Source organism: Neovison vison, chromosome 3, assembly GCF_020171115.1.
Source record: "Neovison vison isolate M4711 chromosome 3, ASM_NN_V1, whole genome shotgun sequence".
Classification (NCBI taxonomy): Eukaryota; Metazoa; Chordata; class Mammalia; order Carnivora; family Mustelidae; genus Neogale; species Neogale vison.
Window position 1 is genome coordinate 105904664 of NC_058093.1, and position 18866 is coordinate 105923529.

Sequence of the window (18866 nt, forward strand, 5' to 3'; positions counted from 1 at the left end):
TCAGTGTCCCTGTCAAACTATTTTAAGGATCTGAAATCTTGCTCTATAAAAAGTAAGTTCCCATCATCCAAACTACACTTAAGAGATTCTATCACAGTGGTTACTGAAGCATAAACACCAACCTTCAGTTTTTTCCTTCTTTTAGTGCAAAAAAATGCTTACCTCTTTCAGATAGAAGTTGAATCTGTGGCCCAAATCCTGAGATCTGGGTTTCAGTTCCAACACTAATTTAAGATGTAAGGTTAGCAAAGGCCTTTCCTGTATTTACCACTCAGCTTAGACTGTAACATGGAGATACAATATTTGACACCCCCACCACCAACGGTCACTTCAAAGGATTTCTAACTTTGGTTAACTTTAGCTGGGAGAGTACAAAGCTAGGGCTGAAAACTCAGTTAAAAAAAAAAAAAAAAAACTTCAAAAATCAGAAATAGTGCTGCTCCATGTTAGCTTACAAACTATGAATTACAGAAACAGATCTGAGTAACAATGGGTAAGAATGGTGCAGTTACACGATTTTACCAAAACGAATAAGCAAACAGCTCACAAAAATTTAAATCTTTCTTAGCAAATGGAGAAGATAAATAATATTCACTAACTCTGGGACATTGTGGTTTTGTTTTTATCTATAAGGTCTCTGCATCAATGTTACTATTCTCCCACTCCCTTTATGAGCAAAAGGAGCCCACTGTCCAGGATCCCTCAGACCCAGAGCTCAGTAAATGTCACAAATAATAATAGTAATAAAAGCAACAATCTCTAAAGCTAGAATTTATACTGTGGAACCAGAATAGGGTGCAAGGCACATGGCAGCATGAAACTATTTCTCCCTTCTGACTCTTCTGCATCACTGCCTCCCAAAGGACTACAGAATCCAAAGCTCTCACTGCCACATCTACAAATTAAAGTATCATGATTAAAGAACTCACAGGTTCTACAAACGGTCAGTATTGAGTGAACAAACACTAAAACAAAAAAAATTCATCCGTATGCAACAAAACATGCTTCAAAGGACTTCACCTAGGGTTTTTTTTTTAATCTGAGAAATAAACACAACTATTTTATATATAACATTATGTAATAAGTTAGACTCTGGAAACCCCCATACTCATCCGAGCGGCTAGAAAAATGGAAAGCAAAATTCGATTAGCTCCATTGTACCCAACCAGGCTAACGTGCAAGATCACACACTCATCTTCGTCAGAGCGGCTCTGCCAATACCAAAGAACAACAAAGGCAAGTTGAGGAGGTTGCACAAGGCGTAACTCAGCACTTGTCCGCTTTCCTGGCTTCGGAAAGCAGCTCTCTGCGGGCCTTAGGGAGCAAGGAACCCTCTGCAACCCGCCCGGCCCCCAGCTCGGCTAGGCGCCGCTCGCTCAGCTTTTGTCTGGACCGGCTGGGAGGCCCGGCCGCCCGCCTCCCCGGCACCCCTTCCCTCTGGATCTTTCTCCACACCCATCACTCGCCGATGACTAGTTGTTGTGGGTTTCTCTCCCTCGCCCCCTCCCCTCGCAATCCCGGGCTCTTTTCAAACGCGACTGGGCTGTTCACTGGCTTCTCCCACCCGGCCGGGAAGACTCGGGTCAGGAAGGGGGCCTGGGGTGGGGTCTGAGAGAGGAAAGAGAGGGGCACACAAAGCCGAGCTGACCCCACAGCCGCCCCCTCCTCCCTCTGCAAAGCAGCCTGGGATTAGGAACCTACCGGTAGGATAAACAACCATCCCATCCCGCTCCCCGCCCCGCTCCCACCTAAGGGCCGCCCCCTCCCCCCAAAGTGCACCCAAGAGCCGATGACAGCGCTGGACATCGCCCCCACCCAGACTCAGCGTCCGCCACGGCAGGCGAGGGGGCAAAGGCCTCGGAGGGCTAGGTCTGAATCTCCTCGCCCTAATCGGGTACTTACAGTCATATTATTCACTACTCTTGCCGCTGCGGACCGGAGAGCCGCCGCCTTCTCCTCCACCCCAATGAGGTTAAGCGCTTGGTGCGGGGATTAAAAAAAAAAAAAAAAAAAAAATAGAAGCCGAGAGCGCCTGCGCAATGCGGTCTCCCTTTTACCGCCACGGACCAGGCTCGACCATAGAGAGTGCAAACAGAGACCAGAGAGGCGGCTGCTCTCTATGGTAACGCCCCGCGCAGGCGCCGGCCTGGCTGTGCTGGGCTTCGGGAGCTGCAAATCCCAGGAGCTTTTCCCCCTTCCAAGAACGTTAATTGACCCCGATGGGGACCCGTAGGGTAACAGTTCTTTAAGGGAAGGGTGGCCCAGGTGCTGTCGGGGTCCCCGGGAAGTTGCGCCAAAACTCGGGCCAGGTCACGAGGGTCGGATGAAAGGGGCCGCGGCGACAGAGCACCACGATGCTGGGAGTGGAGTGAATAGAGCTGAGGGGGAGTCAGGAAAGCCTGGATAAAAGTCATCCGGCCGGGACTTCCTGTGGTCGAGGTCTAATATCTGAGGGAAACGGACTTTTACTTCTGGGTTACGCACATCCCGCATCACCATCGGGTGACTAGGATGAAGGAAATTGTGCCCTGCGACTTTCCGTACCGGGGCTTGCATCCGTTCCCTCTTCCCTTCTCAATTAGGCGCGACACTTGGGCCGGAAGCACAACCTTTTTAACGGTTCTTTGCTCTTCTCGGAGGGCGGTCGGCCCCTGGTGGCCTCGGAGACTCTTGAGACGGCCAGCCACAACCCCTTTCTTACTTGAGCGCCTCCACAAATAACGCTGCTTTGGTCTTCCCTCTCGCATTACTTTCGGATGACGCGTGAGAACGTGTTTCGGAGGGTAGGAAGCTGTGCAAATTATCGGGCTGCTTTTAAGGATCCCCAGGGACCCGCAGTTTTGCCGCGTCAAACCCCTATGTTCGCAGGTAATTTGACACTGAGAGCTTTTGTGTGAAATTATACGCTGCGTCGACGAAATCACTCCTTGGGAGTGTGAGTTGCCTTCCCTCCATCTCGATGCCCAACGCGTTGACTTCACTGGGAGCTCTTGAACGCCGAGGTCCGCGGCGGTGGAGTGTGTTTGTGTGAGAAGGGTGCGGGAGGGTGGGGAGTTAAACGTCCCTATTACTCAGTTTCGATGTTACGGCCGGAGAGTCGCACGTAAACAGTAAAGCCATGTGTTCGCTCCTCTCTGCGGGACAGGAAAGGGAAAGGACTCTGGTTTGGAGGTGCAGGCAGGTCATGGAGAGTGTGACTTCTAGTTCGATCTAGGAAAAGTAACCTGTCTTCGGGGCGAAAGCACAGACAACCTTTTGAAAATGGTTGGGTGGTGATGAAAGCATTCCAGGGAAGAAGCTCCTTGGGGCAAAGGCTATAAAGTGTTTCGCTGGGAGTACAATGTAGAGAGCAGTAAATTAAAAAGCGTGGAGGTGGGGGGGAATACAGGGGAAGAGTGGAAAATAAGGTTTGAAAAAATAAGATGGTGAATTTTTTTTTTAACTTTAAATTATGGTGACATACACATAACACAAAATCTACCATTTTGGGGCGCCTGTGTGGCTCAGTGGGTTAAGCCGCTGCCTTCGGCTCAGGTCATGATCTCAGGGTCCTGGGATCGAGTCCCGCATTGGGCTCTCTGCTCAGCAGGGAGCCTGCTTCCTCCTCTCTCTCTGCCTGCCTCTCTTCCTACTTGTGATCTCTGTCAAATAAATAAAATCTTTAAAAAAAAAAAAAATCTACCATTTTAACCACTCTTAACTACATAGGCCAGTAAAGTTAAGTATATTCACATTCCTGTGAATCCCCATCCCCAGAACTTTTTCACCTTTTTTTTTTTAAGATTTTACTTACTCATTTGTCAGAGAAAGAGAGAGAGGTGAGCACAAGCAGGGGGAGCAGCAGGCAGAAGCAGGCTTCCCTCTGGGCAGGGAATCCAGTGTGGGGCTCAGTCCCAGAACCTTGGGACCACAACCCTAGTGGAAGGCAGCCACTTAACCGAGTCACCCAGGTATCCCCTCTTTTCATCTTCTAAAACTGCAGTTCTGTACCTATTAAACAACTCCTCATTCCTCACTCCACCAAGTCCTGGCAACCACCATTCTACTTAAGTCTCTAAATTTGTCAACTCAGATATAAGTGGAATCATATAGTAGTATTTGTCTTTCTGTGGCTGGCTTATCTCAGCATAAGATCCTGGAGGTTCTTCAGTGTTGTAGCATGTGTCAGAATTTCCTTCGTTTTTAAGGCTGAATTATTTTCTATTGTGTTTATATACCAGGGTTGATACTTGGGTTAATTACACCTTTTGATTGTGGTGAATAATGCTGCTGTGAACAAGGGTAAAAACATACCTGTGAGACTGCTTTCAGTAGGATGGGGAAGACTTAGAGACCAAAAGAAAGCCCAGTAGTTTCAGGTCCTGGACTGGGGATAGTAATATGGTAAAAGAACTGTTTTAGGACGCGACCCTGGCAGTTCAATACATACATAGAAGTTCAATACATACTCCATTGGAGGCTTTAAGATATCCCTGGCATTGTACAATTGTTTTATGTAGAGTATTGATGTATCATCGAATCCAACAAAATAAATATGAGCCAATTGTTATTCATCACATTTACCAGTGAGAAAATCAAGATTCTGGTTTACAGATGGGCTGCAGGGAGACTCACCAACCATACACACACACACACAAATGATGAGGAAATAACTCCCATGGGAGCTGGACATCCACGGGCATTGACTACTCACTGATTTGGACAAGGATATTGAAAGAAAACAATTTAGATGTTAAGAGTGAGTCTTCAGGGGCGCCCGGGTGGTTCAGTGAGTTAAGCGTCTGTCTTCAGCTCAGCTCATGATCCCAGGGTGCTCGAATCAAGCCCCCATGTCAAGCTCCCTGCCCAGCAGGTGTCTGCTTCTCCTTCTCCTGCCCCTCTGCCTCCCCTGTTTGTGCTCTCTCCCTCTCTTGCTTGTGCACTCTCTCTCAAATAAATAAATAAAATGTTTTAGAAAAAAAAATGAGTCTTGACAGGAGAAGGACTATGCTGACATCAAGAACTTTCACAAATTACTAGTATTATAAGGGCTTAACACAGCAAAACTACACTATATGGTCTAAGGTCCCTAAAAGAAACTCTGAGGTTTGATTGCAGGTATGTTTGTTGCCCTTAAAAAATACAAAGTGCCAGGGGCACCTGGGTGGCTCAGTTGGTTAAGTGTGTGCCTTTGGCTCAGGTCACCATTCCAGGTTCATGGGCTTGAGCCCCAAGTCAGGCTCCCTGCTCAGCAGGGCATCTGTATCTCCCTCTGCCCTTCCCCAGCTCGTGCTCGCTCGCTCACTCTCTCTCTCTTTTTCTCTCTCAAATATATAAAACCTTAAAAGTTTTAAAATCTTAAGATTTTATTTTAAGATCTTAAAATGCCGGGTAAGTATATCTTTGTACGTACTAGAGAAATTAATAAGACACATCATTTCCTACTCAACATTTCATCTTTCATTTTACATTCTCAGAAACCTATGGAATCATTCAAAGCAGTGATCCATTTGGCAGGGGAGGAAATAAATGGCCAGAAAGGAAAACTTATTTGCCCAGTGTCACATGGCTTATTGGTACCAAGGCAGCAGTTGAAATCTAACCCTCTAGAATTCCTCGTCTCTGCGTTGGTCTCCTTTACAAAGATGGATATCGTAGTCTTTTTTTTAAAGATTTTATTTATTTGTCAGAGAGAGAGAGGGAGAGCGAGCAAGCACAGGCAGACAGAATGGCAGGCAGAGGCAGAGGGAGAAGCAGGCTCCCCGCCAAGCAAGGAGCCTGATGTGGGACTCGATCCCAGGACGCTGGGATCATGACCTGAGCCAAAGGCAGCTGCTTAACCAACTGAGCCACCCAGGCGTCCCGAATATCATAGTCTTGATTGAGTGGACAGTGTTTCTATTCAGTCAGCCTCATCTTCCTCAGGGATACATGCTCAAATCTTATGAAGCTAGCACCAAACAGTGAAGCAGAGATTATAAGTGCATTTTAAGTAGTGTTCACATGCTTAGAAATACTGTGCACCAATTATGTGCCAAACACTTAGCAAAGCGGGGGTGGGGGGAGGAATCCATGTTCTCATAGGAGATAGAAAATAAAATAGTAAATGAAGAAGGATAAGCTGTGTCAGGTAGGATAAGTGTTAAGGGGGGAAAATGAAGCGGTAAGGGAGAAAAAAGGAGTGCTGAGGATAGGGAAAGAGGTTTCTTTTTAAATAGGACAGGTGAGGATGGGGCCCACTGAGAAACATACTTTGAGTACAGATCTGATGGAGGTGAGGGAGCAAGAAATGCCCATCTTGAGAGAACATTCCATGTAGAAAGAATGGCAAGTGCAGAAGTCATTGTGAGGGAAGATGTCTACTACATTCTAAGCACAGGAAGGAGGCCAGAGCAACAGAAGCAGCGTGTGGCAGGCAAAAAGTAGGAAATGAGGTCAAAGGTAACAGGATGCCAAATTGTGTGGGGATTTACAGGGCATTGTAAGAATTTTGGCTTTTACTGAGAGGGAAACCATTGGAAGGTTTTGAGCAGAGAGGTAAAATGATTTTACTTCTATTTTTAAAGAATCACTATAGCTTCTGTTTTGAGAGTAAGGGAGTTTTGAGAATAGATTGTAAGGGAGCAAGAGGGACAGATTAGGAGGCTATTGCAATTCTGCAAGTGAGACAATGGGGGCTTGGGGAAAGTGCAAGCAGTGGAGTGGTAAGGTGTCTGGATATATTCAGCCAAGATGGCACATAGTATGTGATAAATTGGTTGATACAGGATGTAAGCAAAAGGGGAGTTAAGGGGACTCCCCAGTATTTTTTGACTGAGCAGTTTAAAGAATGGAGCTGCCGTTTACTGAAATGGCAAAGACTGGGAGGAGCAGGATGGGAATGGGAAGCAATAAGAAATTCAGTTTTGGAGATGTTGAGTTTAAAATGTCTTTTAAGAGGCACCTGGGTGGCTTAGTTGGTTAAGTGTCCAACTCTTGAGCTCAGTTCAGTTCTTGATGTCAGGGCCATGAATTTAAGCCCCATATTGGACTCCACACTGGGTATGGAGCCTACTTCAAACAAACAAACAAACTAGAAAATACCTATTAAATTAGCACATGGGAATATCAAGGCTGTTAGATATTGAATCTGGAGTTCAGAAGAAAGGTCTAGGCTGAATATGTAAATATGGGAGACACAGCACCTAGTATTAAAAGCCGTGACATGATATTAAAATTTGAGAAAATTATCTAAAGACTGAGGCCTGGAGTACGCTAGCATTTAAGGACTGGGGTGGTAATGAAGCCAGCAAAGGAGACAGAAAGGTCAGCCACTGAAAAAAAGGAAATCAGAAAAGGAAACAAGGAAGAGCAACCAAATCAATTGCTAATGGGCTATAATTAACTGTTGACCATAGCAGTGGAGGGGTAAGGATGGAAGCCTGATTGGAATGGGTCCAAAAGAGAGTGGTAGGAACAGAATTGGAAAGAAGGAGGATAGATAATTGGGTGGGGAGAAAGGGGAGGGAAGAAAAGTGGAGTGATATTTCAAGGGATAGGTAGGGTCAAGAGAATAATTTTTAAAATTATTTCATCCACAAATATTTTAGTATTTCTGAAAGATAAGATTCACCTAAGCACCTCGGTGGCTCAGGCATTAAGTGTCTGCCTTTGGCTCAGGTCATGATCCTAGGGTCCTGGGATCAAGCCCCGCATTGGGCTCCCTGCTTAGCGAGAAGCCTGCTTCTCCCTCTCCCACCCCCACTGCTTGTGTTACCTCTCTCACTGTGTCTGTCTCTGTCAAATAAGTAAATAAAATCTTTTTAAAAAAAAAGATTCTCCCTTAAATGAAAATACCTCAATACCACCACCATACCTAAGAAATTAATACCTAGTATCATGGTCTAACCCAGTCAATCTTCAAATTTCCCTGATTGTCTCATAATTTTTTGGCTACCAGGTTTACAGAGAGATAATTCATATACTATACCATTCATCCATTTAAAGTATATAATTCAACAGTCTAGTATATTCAAAGAGCTGTACTATCATCACTATAATCCATTTTGTTTTAAAGATTATTTTATTTTATTTTATTTTATTTTTTAAAGATTTTATTTATTTATTTGACAGAGAGAGATGACAAGTAGGCAGAGAGGCAGGCAGAAAGAGAGGAGGAAGCAGGCTCCCTGCTGAGCAGAGAGCCTGATGCGGGGCTCGATCCCAGGACCCTGAGATCATGACCTGAGCCGAAGGCAGCGGCTTAACCCACTGAGCCACCCAGGTGCCCCTTAAAGATTATTTTAAAGAGACACAGCATCAGCAGGAAGGGCAGAGGGAGAGAATCTGAAGCCGACTCCACTCTGAGTAGGGAGTGGACACAGCGCTCGATCTTACAACTCTGAGATGAGGACCTGCGCCAAGACCAAGAGTTGGATGCTTAATAGACTGTGCCACACAGGCGCCCCTACAAACCATTTGGAAAAGCTTCATCAGCCCAAAAAAGAAACCCTGTACTTATTAGTAGTCACTACCCATTTTTCCTCAGTCCACCAGCCCAAAGCAACCACTAATTTATTTTTTTGCTGCTGTGGATTTTCCTGTCCCAGACATTTCATATACATTGAATCCTACAATATATGACCAGCTTCCTTCACTTAGCATGTTTTCAAGGTTCTTCTATATTGTAGCCTGTGACAGTACTTCATTCTGTTTTACTGCCAAATAAAACTAAATGGAGGCGTCTGATTGGGCTCAGTCAGTTAAGTGCCTTCAGCTCAGGTCACAGTCCTGGGATCCTGGGATGGGGTACCTGGTTGGCTCATTTGGTTAAGTGTCTGCCTTCAACTCAGGTCATGATCCCAAGGTTCTGGGATTGAGCCCTGCAATCAGTTGAGCCTGCTTCTCCCTCTCCTCTCTGTTCATGCTCTCTCTTGGTATCTCTGTCTCTCTCTCATATTTTAAAAAAAATCTCATTTATATGTAAATATACCACACTTTGTTTATCCTAGTTGATGGACATTGGGTTGTTCCAAACTACTTCCTGGCTGTTATGGATAATGCTACAATGGACATCTGTTACAAAACTTCATGTAGACCTATGTTTTTGGTTTTCTTGAGTGTATAATTAGGTTTGGAGTTGCTGGGTCATATAATAACTGTATGTTTAACCCTTTTAGGAATGGCCAGACTCTTCCATTGTGAAGATGCCATTTTACATTTCTACCAACAGATTATGAGGGTTCTAGTGGAGATATCCTTACCAACACTTGTTATTATATCTTTTTTATTATACCAGTCCTGTTGGGTATATAGTGATATTTCATTGTGGCTTTGATTTGCACTTCCCTGATGACTAATGACATCAAACATGTTTTTGGTACATATTGGCCATCTCGTATATCTCATCTGAGAAATGTCTATTCCAATGCTTTGCCCACTTTTTAAATTGTATTGTTTATTATTGAGCTGTAAAGGTTCTTTATATAGTCTAGATTTAAGTCCCTCAGCAGATAGATGATTTGCAAATATTTTCTCATATCCCATGAGTTATCTTTTCACTTTCTTGATGATACTCTCCAAAGCACAAAAGTTTGCCATTTTAGTGTCCAATTTATCTTCTTTTTCATTTGTTTCTGTGTGTTCGGTATCTTATCTGAGAAACCATTGTGTAATCCTGTGTTTTCGTAGAGTCTTATTTTTGGTTCCTACATTTAGGTCTTTGGTCCGTTTTAAGTTAATTTTTATATATGGTCTGAGGTAGGGGCCCAACTTCATTCTTTTACAGGCAGCTTTCTAATTGTCTCACCATGATTTGTTGGAAAGCCCATTCTTTCTCCATTGCATTGTTCTGGCACCCTTGTCCAAAACCAGTTAACTATAATAATGTATGGGTTTATTTTTGGACTCTAAATCTATTCTATCAATGTATGTGTGTCTTTTTATGCCACTGCACACTGTTTCAATTACTGTAACTTTGTAGTTTGTGAAATTGGGCAACATGAGTCCTTCAACTTTTTCTTTTCCAGTTGTTTTGGCTATATGGGATTCCTTGAATTTCCATATAAATTTTCCAGTCAGTTTATCCATTTGTGGGGGAAAAAAATGCAGTTGTGATTTTGATGGGAATTTACTGAATCTGAAAATAAATTTGAAGACTATTGCCATTTTTGGGGATTTTTGGTTTTTGGCTTTTTTTTTAAGATTTTCTTTTTTTTTTTTTTTTTAAGATTTTATTTATTTATTTGACAGAGAGAGATCACAAGTAGGCAGAGAGGCAGGCAGAGAGAGAGAGAGAGGAGGAAGCAGGCTCCCTGCTGAGCAGAGAGCCCGATGTGGGACTCGATCCCAGGACCCTGAGATCATGACCTGAGCCGAAGGCAGCGGCTTAACCCACTGAGCCACCCAGGCGCCCTATTTCTTTTTTTTTTTTTGACAGAGAGAGAGAGATGGTGTAAACAAGAACACAAGCAGGGGGAGTGGGAAAGGGAGAAGCACGCTTCCTGCTGAGGCAGGGAGCCGGATGTGGGGCTGGATCCCAGGATCCTAGGATCATGACCTGAGCCAGAGGCAGACGCCTAAAGTCTGACCGACTGACCGACCCAGGCACCACCCGACTATTGCTGTTTTAATAATAATAAGTCTTTTGATTCATGGTCATGGAATGTCTTTCCATTCATTTAAATCATGTTAGCTGCTTACAATGCTTGGTAGTTTTCCTAGTGTAAGTTCTGTACTTCATACATTAAATCTATTCTTAAATATTTTCCTTCTGATGCTATTGTAAATGGAATGGTTTTTCTTCATTTCATTTTCAGATTACTCATTACAAGTGTATAGAAAAACAATTTTTGCATAGTGACCTTGTATCCTGCAACCTTGCCACACTCACTATTTTTTTAGTGGATTCCTGAGCATTTTCTGGATACAAAATCATGTCATTTACAAAGAGAGATTGTTTTTGCTTCTTCCTTTCCAGTCTGTATCTCTCTCATTCAGATTTTCTCGACTGATTTTTTTCCAGCTAGAACCTCTAGTACAATGTTGAATTGAAATGGTGAGAGTGGATATGCTTGTCTTGTTCCTTAAGCATTCAGTCATTTGCCATTAAATGGCTGTGGAGCTTTTATATATGGCCTTTATCAGATTGAGAATATTTTCCTTTGGTCCTAGTTTGTTGACTATTTTCTCATCATTAAAGGCTTTGGATTTTGCCAAATCTGTTTTCTTTGTCCGTTTTGATGATAATGTGACTTGTCCTTTATTAATGTGTATTACACATTAATTGGTTTTCAGATATCAAACCAACTTTTTCTGTTTCTGGGATAAATTCCACTTGTTAGTGGTGTTATAGTCCTTTTTATGTGTTGCTGAATTTTTATTTGTTTCTGTATTGTTGGAAGACTTTTACATCTATATTCATAAGGGATATTAGTCTCTAATTTTCTAGTGATAGCTTTGTTTTTGGTATCAGAGTAATAGGGCCACACAGAATGAGTTCAGAAAATGCCCTCCTCTTCTGTTTTTGTTCTTGTTTTTTGTGTGGTTTTTTTGGAAGAGTTTACGAAGTATTGACATTTATTGTTTTTTTAAATGTTTTATATAATTCACCAGTGAGGGATGCGTGAGTGGCTCAATCGACTGACTGCCTTCGGCTCAGGTCATGATCCCAGGGTCCTGGGATCAACTCCCGCATAGGGCTCCTTGCTTGGCAGGGAGTCTGTTTCTCCCTCTGCCTGCTCTGCCTGCAGCTGTCCCTACCTGTGCTCTCTCTCTCTCTCTTTCTCTCTCTTCCTCTCTGACAAATAAATAAATAAATAAAACTTTAAAAAATTCACCAGTGAAGCCATCAGGGCCCTGGCTTTTCTTTTTTTTTCTTTGTGAGTAGTTTTTTTGTTGTTTTTAAGATTTTATTTATTTATTTGTCAGAGAGAGAAAGAGAGAGCACAGGCAGGCAGAGTGGTAGCAGAGGCAGAGGGAGAAGCAGGCTCCCTGCCAAGTAAGGAGCCAGATGTGGGACTCCATCCCAGGACGCTGGGATCATGACCTGAGCTGAAGGCAGCTGCTTAACCAACTGAGCCACCCAGGCGTCCCTCTTCGTGAGTAGTTTTGTTTTATTTTGCTTTTTTTTGTTCTCTTATTGCCAATGTCTTGTTATAGATCTGTCCATATTTCCTGTTTTTTCTTGAATCAGTTTCAGTACTTTGTGCATTTCTAGAAATGTATCTATTTCATCTGTTATCTACTTTGTGGGCATTCAATTGTTCATACTGTTCTCTTTTGATCCTTTTTATTTCTGTAAGCTTGGTATTAATGTACCTGTCATTTGCCTTTTTTTTTTTTAAGATTTTATTTATTTATTTGACAGACAGAGACCACAAGTAGGCAGAGATGCAAGCGGGGGGCAGGGGGAGCAGGCTTCCTGCTGATCAGAGAGCTCGATGCGGGGCTCTATCCTAGGATCCTGGGATCATGACCTGAGTTGAAGGCAGAGGCTTTAACCCACTGAGCCACCCAGGTGCCCCTGTCATTTGACTTTTTTATTACAGTTTATGCAAATCAGGATCCAAATGCCAATTCATTGCATTTTAGTTAGTTATTTGTCTCTTAGGTCTCTTTAGATTCCCCCCATCTCATTTTTCCTTGATATTTATTAATTGCAGATATCTCATTATTTATTCTCTATATTTCCCACATTCTAGATGTTTCTGATTGTATTCCTGGGAGTCTCTAATACATTCTTCTACCCCCTAGATGCTTGATAATACTGTGTGGTGTATTCTGATTCAGGTTTGGGTTTTTTAGCAGACCTACTTAATACATCCATCAGGAGACACATAACTTCTAGTTTTCTGTTTGTGAAGTTAGCAATAATTAGTGACCATTGCCTAAGTTTGTTGTTATAGTGGAATAGTTCAATTGAAGGCAAAGTAAATAAAGCAGAGTAAGTGGGAGTACCCATCAATCCAGAGTATGTGGGACCCTAGCTAAACATCTTTACCAAGTTATCTTTCTTCTTTGGGCCTCAATGTTCTTATCTACAGAATGGGGGCATAACCTGTAAAGGACCTCTAAGGTTTCTTGCTATACTAATATACTCTATTCTAATATACTCTACTATTAGAGTAGTATAGCTACTCTTGCTATTCTAATATACTCTAAACACTGAAGTAGTGAACTTAATCTCTAGCAGATACAATATGGGTGCGTTAAAAGGATCCATCATGGGCACCTCGGTGGCACATTCGGTTAAGCGTCCAGCTCTTGATTTCAGCTCAGCTCATGGTATCAGGGTTGTGGGATCAAGCCCTTTGTCAGGCAGATGCTCAAGTGGGGAGTCTGCTAGAGATACCCGCTATCGCTCTCGCTATCGCCTGCCTCCCCCCACCCCCACACCTCCTAGCTCTCTCTCACTCTATCAAATAAGTATTGAAAAAATAATAACAATAAATAAAAAGGATCCATTAACATCGTATTTATTCTTCCCGTCTCAGACTACTTGGGTTCATTTCAAATCCAGAGTTTGTCAGTTATTAAATCCAATCATGTATGTAACAAAGTCAGTTAAAATCATTGTAAAAGCAGGGAGATTATGGCAGAAGTCTTGGTTCCTGGATTCTAGTTCTGGCTGTACCTATTCTCAGCTGGTCACATTCTCTCTCTTTATTCGCAAAATAAAACATTATATTGGTGTTCTATAAAGGCCTATTGGCTTTATGATTCTATGTCTTTTGGTGATTTTTCCCCATGTTTTTGAGGATGATATTTTTATTCATATTTTCAGCCCTACCTGTTTTTATCTGCTTTCTGATCATATTCTACTCAGCAACTGATTGACGCGTACCTGCCCTAGGTTATCAGTTCATGTATGAGGTGCATCTTTGGCATAGAAAACTTTATCGAAGTAAATACATCAAAATATTAGCAAGTGAGTGTCTGTGGGTGGTAAAATTGTTGGTCATTTTTAAAACTTAAGTCTATATTCATTTTATTTTAGCAGCATAATGTTTTTGTAATTTTTTAAGAGTCATTCTTAAAAGATTTAATAGCATATTTTTGATAACATGTCCTAATGACCAAATCACCAAACTCTAGGTAAGAAAATTTCTTTTCTCTTCCTATGGTTTCATTAAGCAATATCTCCCACTCTAAGTTAGTCTAAATGCTTTAGTATTAGGGGGTTAAGTTTAATTAGATGGCTTTACTTAATGTTCAGTAATCTCAGTGAAAAAATATGGCTACAGAAATTAAAATTCATGAAGAATAGCAGCAATGCATATTGTTATCATCCTTCATAGCCCATATGGAATCTGAATTTGTACTACTTGGGAAACTTTGTTAGAGAAGTGGTATGTTACAGAAATATTTGGGCAGAGTCAGGGTGTGTCTTTTTTATGTGATGAAAACAGAAGATCAGAAACTAGTTTGCTAAATTGTGTTCATAACCACTCCCTCTCTCAGTACTTGACTTACCTAGTAAGTATCACCCACTGAAAGAAACAGGACAGGTGTCCGACTTTCCTCTCAAGGGTTTCCTCACCTGGCAAGGTTTTATGCCGCCCATATGCCCATCTTTAAACACCTTAGTGACAGTTACTGGAGAATGTGCCCTTATAGCCATCCACTCACTGTGTGACCTAGACAAGTCACTTAACCTAGTCACAGGCAGCAAGGTCACTTCATCTTTAATGAAAAGGATAGTTCCAGTTTGCAATATTGTCACAACTGGTGAAATTAACATTAGAAAAAATGCATTTCTCGTAACAAAGGCTGTACAAAAGTGACTGTTTTACCATCAGAAGCATGACAAATCTGGGTGGTTCTTTGAATAGCTCTGATGCAGAACAAATGATTAAATAGCCCTTTAAACATTACATATTGCCCAGTATGTTGTAATCCAGATGTTTAGGCTTATTGAAGACCATTCCTTACCCTTAGTAAGAACAAAGGGTAAAAGCCAAAAAGGAAATAACCTGACATATTTGTCAGTAACCTAACTGTTCGGGGATGTCAGCTCTCATCAGTGAGGAGTCTGAAGCAACTGGTCCATGCCAATTCACAGATGGACTCACCAATGGCCTGATCAACCCATCCAAATGCAGAGAACCATTCTGAGACTTTCGAAACCAAGTGAAGTACTTCTCAATTTTTACGTTATCTAATAGCCTCTCCTTTGCCAGAACTTGACCTGTCCCTGGGTAGACATAGCTAGAAAGATACAGTTTTTACACTCAAGGAAGTCAGTTTAGTAAGGAAAACAAATTACTATATAGTTACAACAATGGTGGAACACAAAACACAAAAGGGGTTACTTAGCAGGTGTGGGTAGGTCAAGGAAAGCTGAGGAGGAATGAAGGGAATGCTCTTTAGCTAAACCAAACAAAACATTGAAACTCACCTTTATGACATTCAGTCTCAGAACCAGAATGATTTAGACTAGTTCCATTTGGATAGTGTTTATTTTTTTTTTCTAATAATTTCAAGCAACTCTAAATCTTTCCATCTTAACAAGGTCATTTAGAGTTTCATAGATAATATTTCCCAAAATGGGCATATTCTGACATGTGGGCCATCACATACACACGCGTACTTCACAGTCATGCAGCAGAGTGAGAACAGAGCTCATTAGCTGGGCCAGAATATGCAAATGAAACTGCCCCACTATGTCTGCTTTAACAAAATAACAAATCCCCTGCCTGTATTTGTTCACTTGTATTAAGGATAAAATAATTCCAGCTATGCATTGTAAATTGCAGAGTATGCCTGACTGTCATGCATGGGAATCTGTGCTCCTCCAGAATTGCACAATTGTGTTTCTTCTATTTTTGTTTTTGCCACATTAATTATATCATGTAGGACTTGAAATAAAGGTGGAGTCTGTCACTCTGCCAGCTTGCAGTTTAAAATTTAAATGGTACATTAAGAAATCAGCGAATTTTTAAATTATTTATAAGATTTGTGTTTGCCATATTTCCTAGCTGGTGTTATTTATTTAGAGTTTCCTGTTCCTAGGTGAAATTCTCTTGCCTTCTGCTGTTTACAGTAGCTCAAGTCCTATTTCTCCTTTCTGATCGTCTCCTTATATTCATGCCCTATTTGCCAATTTTCTTTATTGCTTCAGCTAATTTCTAAACCAATCATAGCATCCACAATATTAGTTGTTTACAGTCACTAAACTAAGATCCCCAAACATATTTGGATTTTCTTAATTCCCAAAATTTGCCTTTGCTCGTGCATGAGTTAGCTGTGTAACTCCCCTATGAATGTCTCTCTCTCATGCATTTAGCTACACTGCGTTTCCCTGCGTCACCTACCACACTGCACTGGCATTCTGAGTCATCTGGGATCAGGCTCCCTCCCTGTTATTAACTGTGTAATATTTAAATTCCACTTACCAGTCTTCTTTTGAGTTCAAATACCATGTGAATTAAACTGACTGTAGTTGCTTTCAACCTGTAATTCCTGATTGTAACAGGTAGTTGCCGACTCTTGAAACTAACAGGTTTGACTAGAAGTTGACAGTTCTTACTTCCACAGAACTATATATTTTACATTTATATGAATTCAGAAGGTAAAATCATACCTTTCTTATCAGTCAGGACTTTTTGTTCATTGATAACACAGTATCTTACTTTAAACAAAAAGTATTTGTACCTTACCTCAGAAAATAAATTAGATTCCTCTTAGTGCCAACCAAGGGGAAAGTCAGAAAATTTTATGACAAAGAGACTACCAACCACTTCAAGGAATTTACCAGACAACTGCTGGTATAGATTACAAAGACAATGCTAATCTATACCTAAATGAGAAGCCAGGACATTTGCCTAGTGGCAAGTGGGAAATTTGACTTTGTATTTTCAACTTGAACATATGAAAAATATAGCTTTCCTAAAAGTTGTCCAGGGATTTGAGATCACCAGGATTTATCCATCCTGCTTGGTGGAAATGGTCGAGGAGAAGAATTACAGCAAGGGATGTCTTGACAAAGCCTCAAAATCTGCCTTAGGATCTTGGAAAGTTGGATCAAGAAAGTACCTTAGAGATCATTTCTTCCATCACACTTGTTTGTGAGAAAACTGAAGTCCACGGTAGTGAAGAGATTCACTTAAAGTCTGGCACTCCTGGTTAGTGACAAATTCAGAACTAGACCTGGATAATCCTGCCCCATTTTAGTAGTCTGAAAGCCAGCTGGCAAGGAAATTTGAACTCTCTATCAGAAGGTAGCCTATATCCAGCTCCTGAACTCCCCCTTCTCTGAAAATTAGGCAAACAGGTTGGAATATTTTGAAAACACTGATTATAAAGTGGGAAGACATTTCTGTTCAGACTTGCTAACTGGAAGTAAATCTTTGGCTTCCCCAAGACGAAGGAGAGTCTTAAGTCATGAGATTAAAGTTAAAAACTGATTGTGTCACCAGCCTGAGAGCAAACAACATATTTTAGAAGCAGTATGATGAAATTAGAATGGAAGGAAAGAGTTAACAGAAACTTTTGAGAGCTATCTCACAACAGTGTGAGTTATTTTGTATTTTTTGTTTGCATTTAACAAAGTATCAGGCATACAAAAAAGAATACAGGGACACCTGGGTGGCTCAGTCAGTTAACCATCTCTGCCTTCAGCTAAGGTCATGACCTCAGAGTCCTGGAGTACAGCCCCACATCTGGCTCCTTGCTCAGCATGGAGCCTGCTTCTCCCTCTGCCTGCTGCTCCCCATGCTTGTGCGCTCTCTCCCTCTCTTGCTCTCTCTCTCTCTCTCTGCCAAATGAATAAATAAAATCTTAAAAAGGAAAAAAAAAAAGAGAATAGAAACTGTGATGAATTTCTTGTGTTGCCCCACCTGACCCCATTTCCACCTCTCCCTTCTGAATTTGGACTTACATTTTCATACCTGTTTTGTTTTTCCTATACATAAATGTATACATAAGTGATATTTATTAGTATAAGTGCTATCATACTGTATATATCTTTCTACAACTCACACCCTCCCCTTTCTATCTCAATACTATGCTTTTGGGATACATCCTATGGAAAGAAGATAGCTGGAGTGTTAACTTATTTTTAAGTACTCTGTGGTATTCCACTATATAAATGTTTTGACATTTATCTAATCTCCTATTAATGGACATCTAGTGAGTTTCCAGGGTTTTGATTTGTTTTGTTTGCTGGGATTTTTTTGATCTATATAAACATTTTTTAAAGATTTTATTTATCAGGGCGCCTGAGTGGCTCAGTGGGTTAAAGCCTCTGCCTTCGGCTCAGGTCATGATCCCAGGGTCCTGGGATCGAGCCCCGCATCGGGCTTTCTGCTCGGCCGGGAGCCTGCTTCCTCCTCTCTCTCTGCCTGCCTCTGTCTACTTGTGATCTCTGTCTGTCAAATAAATAAATAAAATCTTTTTTAAAAATAAAAAATAAAATAAAAATTAAAAAAATAAAAAATATTTTATTTATTTATTTGACAGAGATAGAGAGCACAATGGCAAAACAAGCAGATGGAGAGGGAGAAGTAGGCTCCCCGCTGGGCAGGGAGCTTGATGCAGGGCTCAATCCCAGGACCCTTGGATCATGACCCAAGCCAAAGGCAGACAGTCAACCGACTGAACCACCCAGGTGCCCCACTGTATAAACATTTTTATAAAACTATTGATGCTTGTATGTGTAAGTTTCTTAGTGACATTTATGAGGTCTTGGCACATGCATATCTTCAGCTTGACAAAAAGATCTCAGAAATAACTATTAGAATATGAGAGTGTCCAGTACTAGCACTATGTATTTTCAGAGTTTTAATTTTTTACTAATTTTTAAGAGTCTAAAATGATATCTCCTTATGGTCTTAATTTGTTTTCCTGATTCCTCATGGGACTGGGCGTCTTTCCATGTTTTCACTGGCAATTTGGATCTCCTTTTCTCC

The 18866-nt window shown here is 41.6% G+C and overlaps 1 protein-coding gene and 1 long non-coding RNA gene across 26 annotated transcripts in view; one reads left to right on the forward strand and one right to left on the reverse strand.

The window, feature by feature from the left end:
• The window catches only part of CLASP1 (cytoplasmic linker associated protein 1), a 269463-nt gene extending 267115 nt beyond the window's left edge, over window positions 1-2348 (reverse strand). For 9 of the 25 annotated variants that reach the window (XM_044242657.1, XM_044242664.1, XM_044242656.1 and 6 more), the window contains exon 1: window positions 1903-2347. The gene's annotated coding sequence lies outside the window, so the exon portion shown is untranslated. Of the gene's footprint in view, window positions 1-1902 lie in introns of all 25 variants that reach the window. The other 16 variants (XM_044242662.1, XM_044242661.1, XM_044242667.1 and 13 more) reach the window with 2 other exon arrangements.
• A 144-nt stretch (window positions 2349-2492) lies between these two features.
• LOC122902748 overlaps window positions 2493-18866 on the forward strand; it is a 49835-nt gene continuing 33461 nt past the window's right edge. The window contains exon 1 of the long non-coding RNA XR_006383861.1: window positions 2493-2868. This is a non-coding gene — a long non-coding RNA (uncharacterized LOC122902748). The remainder of the gene's footprint in view (window positions 2869-18866) is intronic.